At 47.3% G+C, this 15,044-nt stretch overlaps 1 protein-coding gene across 1 annotated transcript in view; it reads left to right on the top strand.

The window, feature by feature from the left end:
* The window catches only part of TSNARE1 (t-SNARE domain containing 1), a gene marked incomplete at its 3' end in the record, with an annotated part of 287,380 nt that overhangs the window by 23,782 nt on the left and 248,554 nt on the right, over positions 1-15,044 (top strand). Inside the window, exon 2 of the mRNA XM_080609750.1 lies at positions 237-329. The remainder of the gene's footprint in view (positions 1-236; positions 330-15,044) is intronic.

The following is a 15,044-nucleotide window of genomic DNA, read 5'->3' as shown; positions in this document are numbered from 1 at the left end:
TTTTTAATGGGTATTACATTGTCAAGAGATTTTATGTAGGCCAAAAGCAGATATACTATATATACATTGCCTAATGCATATATTTTTCTTTTAAGTATTTCACAGGGTGTGAAAACCTAAAAATACGGCTAAAACCTGAGTCTTGGGAATGCCTGTGCTTTAGATGGGGGGGAAAACAGCAGATAAAAAACCTGTATGGACTTCTGATTTCCATTTTCTTTCCTTTCCCCTAACAGAGACAACACTGCTGAGACGGCCTTGGCTCCATTGGGCTATTGCTGCCTAGTGCCGACCAAGTGGCTCCACGACACAAAGGAATAATATTGTGGGTGAGATATATTTTGCTGTTTGCTTTCTTTGGCAGTCTTTCCTGTTTCAGGATCTTTTTAATGGTTTAGTTGTTTCTATCCATATCCCTTCATTGCTTTTGTAGGCTCAGCCTCTGAAGTCTACAAAACAGCAGCGCTTGCAGATGTTCACCTCTGGATGGCATCTTCTGCTCTTGTGGGTGGTTTCCTTGTTTTAACTGGTTAATATTGGGTGATCTCCATCCAAATTCTCCCCCTGATGGTTGATCTTGCCTGGCTTTGCTGGTTTGTTAAGCTCTGGGATGTCAGATGTCCCGTTCTCATGGTGCATTGACTTTGAGTTGGGCTTTCTGACCAAAGCAAGTGTTAATGGTGCTCCCTGCTAGGAGCAGATGGTCAGTGAAACTTCAATTTCTCAAGGTGTAACAGACTGTATTTGTAAAACCTATAGAGCATTTGATCAGCAGAAATAGTTTTCTTAAACTACATCTGGTTTTCCCACCTGGAGTACCATTAACAGTAATTTCTATCATGGCTAGAACAGTTGTTTCATGTGCTCCAACTTAAGAGTAGAAAGTAAGTTTTTTCTTGGGTATTTTTGGTTTGGCGTCTGTTCCTTCTTCATAGAATGCATCAGAAAGCATTCTACAATTAGAAAATTGGAAGGGTTTTATATGTTTAACTGAATCAGTTGGTTATCTTGCACTTAATTCTTATTTAAGAAATCATGGTCTCTGAAACAAGTCCTTGAGAAAGATTTTATTTCTCTGCCTCCATTTCCCATAGCATGGGGAGCTTTGGCATGTTCCAGCCCCATTTTGTATGCAGAGCTAACCAAATCTGTGCCATTCAGTCAATAGTATGCAAAAAGTATGACTCTTAGCATCCTGAGTAATTGCCAACAACAGAGTAAATACGAGGGTAATGAGATTAAGGGGACAATGGAACACAAGCATTTGAGCGCACGTCCCCATGGGCCCGTAGCCGGTGGCAGCCCCAGGCCCAGCGTGCTGTAGATGCAATAGTGATTTTGCTGCTGTTCCTTGTACAGGGCTTAATGAGTTCCTACTGCTGGCATTTTTCTTTAGATACAATATCATATCATTAAATCCCACTCTTTGTAAGAGGTTTTTATTTTCTTAGACCTTTATTTATGTTTTCTTCCTTGTCTTTTTTCTAGTGCTGGGGCTCAGTGCGTCTGATTAGCACTTGTCTCCTGAAGTCTTCTCCCAGGCATCTAATACCCTCTTAGATGTCTCCTCAACGCCACAGAGGAATTGGTCTAAGTCTTTTCTGGGAAACACGCTGAATATTGTAAAATGAAGTGTATTGAGATTTAATTCTTATTTTCTTATCGCAAGCTCTATCTTGACTTGATTTCATTTGTCCCTTGCCTTTCGTCTTCCATGGATGAAGATGTGATGGATGCTCTGCACAGCGTGCTCTTCATTAAGTCTTTCAGGGAGAGAAATACTCATTTCCAATCAAAACCATGCTGTCGTATCTCTCTTTGTTCCTGTTCAGTGGGTTTTCTGGACATGGTGCTCTCTGTCCATCTTCCTCTAGCATCTTCTGCCATTCATCAATGTTTTCTCGATGCCACTACCTCAGAATTGTATATTCCAGTTTTCTCCACCCAAAACTGCGTATGCGTGATTGACTCAAAGCTGTAGGCACCGACTCCCCTTACTGGTCACTTGTCAAACTGCAGCGTATTTTTTTTGTCTGTTTTAAATGAAAATGCTTTCCTGAGAAACCCATTTCGTTTACTCAAGATAAATCTTGTACTTTGACTCCAGCTTTTCTTCTTATGGTGGCTCCGATTAAACTGTGAACCTTCAGCTGACACAATTCAGGTAGAGCATGGGCGCTGCATATTGCCTAAATGAATTATTTGCCTCTTAGCTTTTGTTTCTATTTGTTGGGGCATTTTTGTGGGGTTTTGGTTAGTTATTATTGCTTTCTTCTTTTAGTATTGTGAGGTATTTTCCTCCTGTTTCAACAGAGCAAGGCAGTGATTTCTCTCTCTCCTATTAGCTCTTTTGCATTTGGGTATGAGGATGGCTGGTTAAGGGATCAGCAACACAAGTAGTGTTCACCTTGATCCTTCCAACTTCAGGGAATGATGGGGGGAGACATGGAAAAACCCAGCAGATCAATACCTGGCTCCTACCTTGGTGTCATAGGGGTTTTAGTGGGGTTTTGGTCTTACTGGTCTATAACACCAGTCCAGCTGGCAACAGAAGGGGTACCCCTGTGTCAAAGGGGAAAAGGATCTTTGCACACAAGTTAGCAGGGCTCTCTGTAAGAGCTTTAAACTGCATTTGAAGGGAGAAAAGGATAAAAGCTATGGTTATTGATGTTTTAGAAACAATGGAAGTGCCTGAGAACGGTCATGTAGGAATTAGGGCTTTTCGCCCCCAAAAGGTGGTGGGATCAATAGCCCAACTGAAGTGCATCTACACCAATGCATGTGGCACGGGTAACAAACAGGAGAAGCTGGAAGTCACTGTGCAGCAGGAAAACTATGACACAATTGTCATCATGGAAACAAGGTCGGATGAATGGTACAACTGGAGTGCTGCAGTGGATGTCTATGAACTCTTGAGAAGGGACAGGCAAGGAAGGAGAGGTGGTGGGGTAGCCCTATGTGTTATGGAGTGTTTTGAATGTCTAGAGCTTAATGATGGTGACAATAGGGTTGAATATTTATAGGTAGGAATAAGGGTGAAGCCCACCAAGGCAGATATCGTGGTAGGAGTCTGTTATAGACCACCCAGTCAGGATGAAGAGACAGAAGAAATATCCTCTAAGCAACTGGGAGAAGTCTCACAATGGCCAGGCCTTCTTCTTGCAGTGAACTTCAACTTACCAGATGGCTGCTGGAATTACAATACAGCAGAGAGGAAACATTCTGAGAGGTTCATGGATCAAGTGCACCCTCAGTAAGTTTGCAGAGGACACCAAGTTTGATGGGAGTGTTGATCTGCTTGGGAGTAGGAAGGCTGGACAGAGAGATCTGGACAGGCTGGATCGATGGGCCAAGGCCAGTTGTATGAGGTTCAAGAAGGCTCAGTGCTGGGTCCTGCACTTGGGCCACAACAACCCCATGCAAGCTTCAAGTGTGGGGAAGAGTGGCTGGAAACTGCTCATGGAGAAGGACCTGGAGGTGTTGGTCTCCACCACGAGCAAAGGAGGCTCAGAGGGGACCTTATTGTTCTCTACAGCTGAAGGGAGGTTGTAGTGAGGTGGGGATTGGTTTCCTAAGTAAGAAGTGATAGGACAAGAGGAAATGGCCTCAAGTTGCACCAAGGGAGGTTTAGACTGGAGATGAGGATCAATTCCTTTGCAGTAAGGGTTTTCAAACATTGGAACAGGCTGTCCAGGGCAGTGGTGGAGTCATCATCCCTGGAGGTGTTTGAAAGACATGCAGATGGGGCACTTAAGGACATGGGTTAGTGTCAGGTTAACGGATGGGTTTGATGATCTTAAAGGTCTTTCCAAACCTGGTTGATTCTGTGATTGTCTCCTATCACAGCTTTGCCTGGAGCTGAGATTTCCGTTCCAGACTGTGTTGCTGGAAGTCAGCCCAACGCCTTGGCATTGGCTGGGCAAAGTAGGAGAGCATTTGGGTGCTTCCCTCTGATGCTGTGGGAAGGAGGAGGTATGATTCCACTGAACTGCTGTCCAACAGCACAGCTTGGAAAGGCCCTCTGAGTTCACCAGTGAAGAGAACTAAGAATCATAGAATGGTTTGGGTTGGAAGAGATCTTTAAAGGTCATCTAATCAAACCGCTCTCCCATGAGCAGGGACTCCTGCTACACCAGGTTGCTCAGAGCCCCATTCAAGCTGACCTTGAATGTTTCCAGGTATGGGGCATTTAACCACCTCTCTGGCCAACCTGTGCCAGTGTTTCACCACCCTCATCATAAATACCTGTCTTAGAAGCTAAATAGATGGGGTTTTGAAGGAAACAGTTCCTCCCGTCCCTTGAAAGACATGATATAAGGCAGTCTGATGGTGAATAAAGGAGGTTTTGAGGTTGCTTGGTGGGGTGATCTCTCTTCCCCTCTCTCTTAGTTCCATTTACATTTGGTAACCGGGAGACCAATTGAACTCAGTGATGCTTTCTCACTGCTGACAGCCACATTACTGGTCAGCATGCAAAGGCCTCGTGCTGGTTGCTTCCAGACATTGCAGTGTAGCTGGAAGAGATATTGGTGATATGCAGGATAGCGAGACCTTCATAAGGGGAGGAAGCTGTTAAAAGCTGCGACATGATTGTTTCCAGTTTCATTTGGATCTCTTTGCAAATAGAGAAGTGATGGAAGCACAAAACATATTTGTATGAGTAGAAGGGAGGGACTTGCACACATTCCCGTGTGAGGGCAGGGATAACTGTTCAGCTTGCTGCAGCATCTGACACTGGCGATGAGCACTTAACATCTTGCAAGAGACATTACAACTTGAGCAATCTCTTTCGTTACCTTGTAAGCGGATGATTAAACCTTCTGCATCTTCTCTTTCACTCTGGGAATCTTTCAGTCGCTGGGCTCGTTTGCTTTAGAAATCATATTAGAAGCCAAGAGTGGCCTCATTATTTATTTATTTACTAGGAAAGCGCTTCTCTCTGCCTGCTTTATGCAAAAGCACTTGCATTGATCTTTCAGATGGCCGAGGAGAGGCCAGAGGAGAAAATATTTAACGCAACGTGTAATTCTCTCCGGTTTTTGCCTCAAAATAAGAAGCCACTTTGCTTGAGATTTATGCATCCACAGGCATTTTATGCACACGGTGCAGCTCTGTTTTATCTGCCTGCCGCAGCAGGCTGAGGCAAAGAAATGCCTTGATCGGTGGTAGGAACCGATTCAGGGTAACTCCCAAACTGTTCCAGTGATAAACGCGGTGCCGGTTGCTTGCCACCTTGATGATAATTGTTGTGTCTTTTCACTTTTGTGGGTGTTTCTTCTTCTTTAATTTCCTTTTTTAATCTACTTGAAGGTTAAAAATTAAAATGATGCAAATGCATTTCTTGCTGTGCTCTACTGAAGCAGAGCAACCCCCTCTTAAACCGAGAGTCTTTGGCAGCACTAGGATGCTTTGGATGCAGGTGAGATGATTGTGCCTTGTCTTTAATTCTTTTACATACACTATACTGCATTTCAGAGTTGATGCAAACCTGGCAATGGAACATAGATTGTCTGAATTGCAAAGCATCACTGGAGCATCAGCACCTCCCTCCTGAAGGTGAAACAATTGGAGGGGTTCAATGCTGTTGTGCACTTACCTTCAGTGTTTGAGGTCTGAGCTTCTTCAGTGTGCATATGCTGACTGAGTCAGGAATATTTATAAGCTGGAATCACCTTGCTTTGTCTGCCTGGTAGTCAAAGGTCAAATAAAATAGCACTGTTCATATAGTTCATATGTTCAAATAAAAAAGCCCTGTTCAGTGCTTGTGATTTGTTATGGCTGAGATGTGGATGATAGACACATATTAACACACACCTCCATGGTTTGCTCTTGCAATACTAAAGATTTCGGGGGATATCTGGATGTGGTCTGCAAGAGTCAGCTGAGAGACTGTGTCTGAAAGCTCATCCTAAAATAAGCTGTATCCTGTCATGGTGGGCTGAAGCTGGAGTGTGGTGGAGGCGTATGGCAGGGTGCTGTAGGAATGATGGAGAAGGGACTGAGCTTGAATGCTGCAACAGAAACCTCTTCCTTGCATGCAAGCGGAGTAGAGCTGCATCAGTGTGTGTCCTGTTGTTGAATTGGTAATTACTGAGTTTGAGCGTTTGAATTACCTGGTAATTATTGAGTTTGAGCGTTGCTATAGGATATGGGTGTTGTGAGCTGGAAGGTGGGCACGCACAAGACAAGAAGGTTGCTTTCTTACTTGGATAACTTTGGATTTCTTGGAGAGTGAAAGGAAGCAAGGAGATGATCATAGAACCATAGAATGGTTTGGGTTGGAAAGGACCTTAAGATCATCCAGTTCCAACCCCCTGCCATGAGCAGGGACACCTCACCTAGACCTTGTCACCCAAGGCTCTGTCCAACCTGGCCTTGAACATCATCAGCATCAGAGCCAGTTGAGAAGGTGGAAGCAAAGCCCAGCTCACAGCAAAGGTGTTTCAGGTCCTGAGGAAGCCTGATGTTCCATGCAAACAGCTTTGGGAAGCCCTCTGGGGCCTAGGAACACTGTGGAAATATGAGCCTGGTTTTTTTTGGCACCTTTCTGTGCTGCTGGGTTTGTCCATGCAATTGGGTTAAAATACTTGGAAGAGATTCAGCTTAAAAGTTGTGGGAATGTCTCAAGTAAGTGAAACCCCTTATTGAAATAGCTTTTGAGAGTGAGGAGGTTTTCAGCTCCGTTTGGTTGAAATATGCTCTGTGCCATACCTGGAGAGTTCATTTTCAATATAGTTTTGGGTGCCTCTTATTTAATCTTGAGCTTGAGAAGAACAACCCCTGTCTGCCTGCACCCCCCCAAAGAACAGGATGTGAAAAAGTGAGAAGTAAGCAAAAAGAGCTTGTCATGAAACCTAAATTCACTTAGAAACATACAGTTTCCAAAGGCATCTTTAGAAGCTCATTCTGTACTTTTATTGCAAGGATGGTGTTATACTGCTGTACTATATCAGGACTGCATAGCAGCAACTCCTCTGTCCTGAATGAATACCTGGAGCTGTAGGTTTGTGCGTTCAAGCCCACAGATATCTTAGCTTGGTGTCTCCAGGGGTAAAATGAAGGAGTGGCTGCTCTTAAGGGATTAATATGGGGTGAATTAGGTGCTTGTTAAAAGTATTAAAAGCCACCATTGCTGTAGCAGGATTGCATCCCAGGGTTGGGAATGGGACATGCGATGCTGCAGGGCATCCTCCTGTTGCAGGTCCTCCTGCTGATGGATCTGGATGCTGTGGGTGAAGCAGTGCTGCAAGTGGGGGGACATCCCATCTGGATTGCAGGATGAAGGCAGCACATGTTTAACGTGTGCTTAGATAAAAGGTGCTTAGATCGGACAAAAAGTGGAGGGGAACCACCAACCACCAAATCCCTCACGTTTCCCAGCATCAATCATACAAATAGAATCATAGAATAGTTAGGGTTGGAAAGGACCTTAAGATCATCCAGTTCCAACCCCCCTGCCATGGGCAGGGACACCCCACACTAAGCTATGGCACCCAAGGCTCTGTCCAACCTGGCCTTGAACACTGCCAGGGATGGAGCATTCACAACCTCCCTGGGCAGCCCATTCCAGTGCCTCACCACCCTCACGGTAAAGAACTTCCTCCTTATATCCAATCTAAACTTCCCCTGTTTCAGTTTGAACCCATTACCCCTTGTCCTGTCACTACAGTCCCTAGTGAAGAGTCCCTCTTCAGGGACATAAGGAAGGCCAAAGAAAATGGAAAATCAATCAAGATACTTTAAAGCACAGGTTCTACAGCAATGACTTCCCTTTCTCATTCTCACTCTCATTTTCTTACTCTCCACCTGATACATGTATATATAGTTGTAAAAAACCTCAGAGATGTCTCTTTTCTCCGAGTTTCAGTAAGCTCCATAGGTCAAATGCTTGTGCTCGTCACAAAGATGATGTTTCTTGGCCCCAGAAGCTGCATCCCAACATCTTCTCCCTGGCTCCCAGCCATGAGGCAGGAATAACGCGTCCTGCTGGGCAAGGAGATGTCCGAGGACTAGCTCACAAGCAGATGTTAGGGGTATGCTCTGAATGGCCTACTCCTACAGCATCACCACACAGGTCCAGAATGGGAGCCAAGCAACATCCAGCTCCTACAGCATCACCACACAGGTCCAGGGTGGGAGTCAAGCAACATCCTGCTCCTACAGCATCACCACACAGGTCCAGGATGGGAGCCAAGCAACATCCTGCTCCTACAGCATCACCACACAGGTCCAGAATGGGAGCCAAGCAACATCCAGCTCCTACAGCATCACCACACAGGTCCAGGATGGGAGCCAAGCAACATCCTGCTCCTCCAGCATCACCACACAGGTCCAGAATGGGAGCCAAGCAACATCCAGCTCCTACAGCATCACCACACAGGCCCAGGGTGGGAGCCAAGCAACATCCTGCTCCTCCAGCATCACCACACAGGTCCAGAATGGGAGCCAAGCAACATCCTGCTCCTACAGCATCACCACACAGGTCCAGAATGGGAGCCAAGCAGCATCCTGCTCCTACAGCATCACCACACAGGTCCAGGATGGGAGCCAAGCAACATCCTGCTCCTACAGCATCACCACACAGGTCCAGGATGGGAGCCAAGCAACATCCAGCTCCTCCAGCATCACCACACAGGTCCAGAATGGGAGCCAAGCAACATCCAGCTCCTACAGCATCACCACACAGGTCCAGGATGGGAGCCAAGCAACATCCTGCTCCTCCAGCATCACCACACAGGTCCAGAATGGGAGCCAAGCAACATCCAGCTCCTACAGCATCACCACACAGGTCCAGGATGGGAGCCAAGCAACATCCTGCTCCTACAGCATCACCACACAGGTCCAGAATGGGAGCCAAGCAACATCCAGCTCCTACAGCATCACCACACAGGTCCAGGATGGGAGCCAAGCAACATCCTGCTCCTCCAGCATCACCACACAGGTCCAGAATGGGAGCCAAGCAACATCCAGCTCCTACAGCATCACCACACAGGTCCAGGGTGGGAGTCAAGCAACATCCTGCTCCTACAGCATCACCACACAGGTCCAGAATGGGAGCCAAGCAGCATCCTGCTCCTACAGCATCACCACACAGGTCCAGGATGGGAGCCAAGCAACATCCTGCTCCTACAGCATCACCACACAGGTCCAGGATGGGAGCCAAGCAACATCCTGCTCCTACAGCATCACCACACAGGTCCAGAATGGGAGCCAAGCAACATCCAGCTCCTACAGCATCACCACACAGGTCCAGGGTGGGAGCCAAGCAACATCCTGCTCCTCCAGCATCACCACACAGGTCCAGGATGGGAGCCAAGCAACATCCAGCTCCTACAGCATCACCACACAGGTCCAGAATGGGAGCCAAGCAACATCCTGCTCCTACAGCATCACCACACAGGTCCAGGATGGGAGCCAAGCAACATCCTGCTCCTACAGCATCATCACACAGGTCCAGGGTGGGAGCCAAGCAACATCCTGCTCCTACAGCATCACCACACAGGTCCAGGATGGGAGCCAAGCAACATCCAGCTCCTACAGCATCACCACACAGGTCCAGGGTGGGAGCCAAGCAACATCCTGCTCCTACAGCATCACCACACAGGTCCAGGATGGGAGCCAAGCAACATCCTGCTCCTACAGCATCACCACACAGGCCCAGGGTGGGAGCCAAGCAACATCCTGCTCCTACAGCATCACCACACAGGTCCAGGGTGGGAGCCAAGCAGCATCCTGCTCCTACAGCATCATCACACAGGCCCAGGATGGGAGCCAAGCAACATCCTGCTCCTACAGCATCACCACACAGGTCCAGGGTGGGAGCCAAGCAACATCCTGCTCCTCCAGCATCACCACACAGGTCCAGGGTGGGAGCCAAGCAACATCCTGCTCCTACAGCATCACCACACAGGTCCAGAATGGGAGCCAAGCAACATCCAGCTCCTACAGCATCACCACACAGGTCCAGAATGGGAGCCAAGCAACATCCAGCTCCTACAGCATCACCACACAGGTCCAGGGTGGGAGCCAAGCAACATCCTGCTCCTACAGCATCACCACACAGGTCCAGGATGGGAGCCAAGCAACATCCTGCTCCTACAGCATCATCACACAGGTCCAGGGTGGGAGCCAAGCAACATCCTGCTCCTACAGCATCACCACACAGGTCCAGGATGGGAGCCAAGCAACATCCTGCTCCTACAGCATCACCACACAGGTCCAGAATGGGAGCCAAGCAACATCCTGCTCCTACAGCATCACCACACAGGCCCAGGGTGGGAGCCAAGCAACATCCTGCTCCTCCAGCATCACCACACAGGTCCAGGGTGGGAGCCAGGCATCATCTTTGATCTAGGTGACCACTAGCTTGGGGTGCTGAGAGCCATTTTCCTACTATCATAGTTATTTTGATGGCCCAGCAATACCTGGAGCAGCCCAGCCCTTGTTCTGCTGGGCTGGGCTTGGGGCTGGGCTTTTTTGCCACCTTCTCAGAAATGGCTCTCAATTCAACTTGGTTTTTCTAGCAGCATGCTTTTATCATTTGTAATACTGAAGGCTCTCCTGCAATGGAGGAGGTTTGGGCTGTTATTTTTAACTGTTTCACTGATGTGATTTACAGCATGAGCTGCCGGCCGCTGTATTAGCAGGAGAGCGGAGAGTCAGATGGGCTTTGTGAGGTGGTGAAAGGAGCACAGTGGGCTTGGTGAACCAGAGAGTTAAATACAAAGACAGTGTTTGGGGCAGGGGTATGAAAGTGAGAACGGATGAGCGCCATGATGGTGATTTTTGGAAATGGATTTTGTGGGTTGGGTGGGTTTTGGGGAGTCTGAAATCTCCACGCAGCTTCTCTTCTCCAGGCTGAACAGCCCCAATGTTCTCAGCCTATCTTCATACAGGAGGTGCTCCAGCCCCTGATCATCCTCGTGGCCTCCTCTGGCCTTGCTCCAACAGCTCCATGTTCTTCTGACGCTGAGGACACCAGAACTCCACACAGTGCTGCAAGTGGGGTCTCACACAGAGCAGAGGGGCAGGATCACCTCCTTTGACTTGCTGGTCATGCTCCTTTAGATGTAGCCCATTCTTCTTTCTTTTCCCCATACCAAGCTAGCTAAAGCAGTCTATGTTCTCCAGTTTCCACCACCAGCATTTATTTGTCACCATCCTCAATTCTGAAAGCAAACTCCAAGTGATGCTGCATGATCCTCCTGCAAAACTAAACTGAGACGGATGGAGGGCGAGAGGTATAATTTAAGACAGTTTATATTGCTCACAGCACCAAGAGCGCTGAATTCAGGCTGCAGGAAAGGTCACTGGTAAATTGGAGTCAGCAGAACACAAACCACATCTCTACAGGAAAATTAGCTAATTTGGGCAGTCAGGGGGAAAGAACAACCAGAGAGCAAGTCCGGGTATTCAGGAGCCTTCCTCACCACTGACATATGACCACACTCACCTTCAGGGGCCCTGAGCATCTTATTTGAAGCATACAAGATTTGCAGTAGTGCCATCAATAGCAGCACCCAGGGTGACAGAAACCTTCTCCTTGGCAAAGACATACATACCAACACAGGAGAACACTTTGGAGTTACCTCCCATCTCATTTTGACCACAGGAGGCCACGGAGATGCTGCGAGGGCTGGAGCAGCTCTGCTCTAGAGCCAGGCTGAGAGAGCTGGGCTGGGGCAGCCTGGAGAAGAGAAGGCTCCTGAAGGGGAGACCTTAGAGCAGCTCCAGTGCCTAAAGGGGCTGCAGGAAACCTGGAGAGGGGCTTTGGACAAGGGCCTGTAGGGACAGGACAAGGGGAATGGCTTCATACTGAGAGAGGGGAGATTTAGGTGAGATACGAGGAAGAAGCTCTTCCCTGTGAGGGTGCTGAGGCGCTGGCACAGGGTGCACAGAGAAGTGGTGAATGCTCCATCCTGGCAGTGTTCAAGGCCAGGTTGGACAGAGCTTTGGGTGACATGGTTTAGTGTGAGGTGTCCCTGCTCATGGCAGGGGATTGGAACTGGATGATCTTAAGGTCCTTTCCAACCTAAACCATTCTATGATTATATTATTCTTTATGTGCCTTGGATAGATCTCTGTGTCTTCTCCATCCTTCTTTTTCAAAGGCAAAGATGCTCACGTCAGCTGATTTTCCTATTCCACAACTGGAAATGCCAACGAGGGTCATTGCAATAAAGGCAGCTGTGGCTTGGTTAGAAGCTGCACTGATACAAACCCTGCCATGTGTGCTTCCCTTTGCGTGCTTCCTCTGCACCTGGGATTGTTTCCATCTCCATGAGATGACTTTTGATTGGGATCCTACAGGACTGTTGCTGTGTTTTCCTGGCACTCCCTTAATTTTCACACTGCAGTTTAGTGGAAGGGCTGTTGACATCCAGCTGTGTTGGCATTCATCAATTTTGCTGTGACTTGAGTGCAAACAAGACTATGTGGTAGATAGCAAAAATCTTTAGGAAAGCAAATTCATGCAATGAATGATGTAGGTCTGGGTTTTGGAGTAAAGTGACAAAAATCAGGTCTTCGCTTTAACTGCCAGGCCCCTGCTTATTTGTGGTCCCAGTTTCTGGATCAAACGGGGCAGTAATGTGAATGGATGCATTCATCAGAGCATCGCAGGTTTATGTTGGAAACACACTCTGCAATGTGCTCGTTGGGTGCTGTATGCTTGAGGAGCAATAACATGGACTTTGGGCCTATCGTTATGGGATGTCTGCTCCTCACGGGAGATTTTTGGACAGCAACATACTGATAATCTGATGCTTGACAGGTTATGTCTATGAGAGGCAGCCCAAGTGACTGAAGTGACTTCAGAGCTGGAACGGTAGTGACTGGGTGCTCCACTGTTGGCTACAACACCAAGATTGACCTTGCTATTTATGGGTACACCAGCCAGGATGTCACAAAAGAAATGTCTAGGTTATGAGGGGTGATGGGTTCAAACTGAACCAGGGGAAGTTCAGGTTGGAGATAAGGAAGAAATTCTTTACTCTGAGGGTGCTGAGGCACTGGAATGGGTTGCCCAAGGAAGTTGTTAATGCTCCATCCCTGGCAGAGTTCAAGACCAGGTTGGATAGAGCCTTGAGTGACTTGGTCTGGGGTGAGGTGTCGCTGCCCATGGCAGGGGGGTTGGAACTGGATGGTCTTAAGGTGCTTTCCAACCCAAACCATTCTATGATTCTGTGAACCTCAGGAGGAGGATCTCCATCTGCTCTCTGCACTCCATCTGCTGAAGAGCAAGTAGAAGGCACCTGGTTTCCTATAGATGTGCCTTTCACCTCTTGACACATCTTCTGCCACTTCCCATCTCTCTTTGCTATCCCCACCAAAACAAAATCCTAACTCTAGCTGGTTGCCCATTCATTTACTCATAGACAATCCATGTGCTGGAGAGTTGCTGCAAGTGTTGTGTTTTGGTCTGTTTCTCCATATAATGGTTTGGGTTGGAAAGGACCTTAAGATCATCCAGTTCCAACCCCCTGCCATGGGCAGGAACACCTCACACTAAACCATGGCACCCAAGGCTCTGTCCAGCCTGGCCTTGAACACTGCCAGGGATGGAGCAGTCACAGCTTCTTTGGGCAATCCATTCCAGTGCCTCACCACCCTCACAGTAAAGAACTTCTCCCTTATATCTAAGCTGAATTTCCCCTGTTTCAGTTTGAACCCATCACCCCTTGTCCTATCACTACAGTCCCTAATGAAGAGTCTCTGCTCATGTTCACTCATCTTTCTTTCCTTGATTCAGCCCTTCTTAATTCACTTAATTTTTGGGGTGAAAATTATGTTTTAGGATTCTTTCTATTTCCTGTTTTTTCCCTGTCCAATGTGACTGAAGCTGGCCAACAGCTTGAGGGTATGGGAGCAGCTGAATGGGCAGGAGAATGGGACTGATCAATGGGAAAGGCAACGCAGACCGTTGCTGGTTCTTGTATCACTGTAATTCTCTGTGGTGATCATCACCACACTGCTGGGAAAGGCTGAGAAAGTGGCATCTGTCACTCCATGACCATGGGAGACTGGGCATTTTGTTTGCAAATATGGGAAAACCATGGGATGAATGTCTGGAGGCAGTCCCATGGTAACAAGTAGTAAAGCCTTCTCTATCTGCTCCAGAAGATCTCCCGCTGGCGAATGTCAAGTAATGCATCTCCTGTGACTTCTGCCTCCCGAGTGACAAAGCATCCCTCTTGACTTTTGGTAGCCTATTTGTGGAATTATTCAGGGAACATATTCTCCTACATGTTCTCCCATCTGTCTTTTCCCCAAATTCACTGGCCTTGCTGAGTGCTTAAGAATAGACTTGCTTTCTGCGTTCTGTTGAGCAGGCAGTTAAGAGTTTATTTTTTGACCTTCCTGTGTTTAGATGATAATATTTTTAGTATCTTCCAGGATGGCTGTTTCTGAGCCCATGTGTAGTTTGGACTTTCTTTTCCCATTGAAATGCAGAGGGGAAAGCTTCATCAGCAGATGAATTGATCGGAAAGAGATTTCGGGGTGTTCTGTCCCCTGGACCAGGTTGTGCAAGAGCCCTTTTTCATGGCACTTAATGACCCTTTTACACTGCTTATAAAAGGCTTCTTTAAGAATCATAGAATGCGTTGGGTTGGAAGGAACCTTAAAGCTCATCCAGTTCTAACCCCTTGCCATAGGCAGGGACACCTTCCACTAGAGCAGATTTCTCCAAGTCCCGTCCACCCTGGCCTTGAACATTTGACCTTATAATAATATCTAATAATTATATTTTTAATCATAATCTCTATATTATTCTGTCTTCTTTCCTATGCTTACCTGAAAGTAGAAGTCTTGGGCAAAGTTGCTTTTTGAGGTGATGGTGACATCGCTTTTGTTGACTTCAGGTTGTGTCAGATATATGCACGTTCTAACACTTTGTGTCCATCATCACTTTGCATTGTTCAGCCTAGCGTTGATAATCCTTACTCATATCAAACTACATTTCCTGAATGCTTTGTGTAAGTGGAAGAATCAGCTTGTGTTCAGGTCTTCGCACTTGTGCTCCAGACCCTTCACCAGCTCCGTTG

Source organism: Psittacula echo (assembly GCF_963264785.1).
Source record: "Psittacula echo genome assembly, chromosome: 2".
In the NCBI taxonomy this organism is placed as follows: Eukaryota; Metazoa; Chordata; class Aves; order Psittaciformes; family Psittacidae; genus Psittacula; species Psittacula echo.
This window is presented reverse-complemented; position numbering and strand designations above follow the sequence as displayed.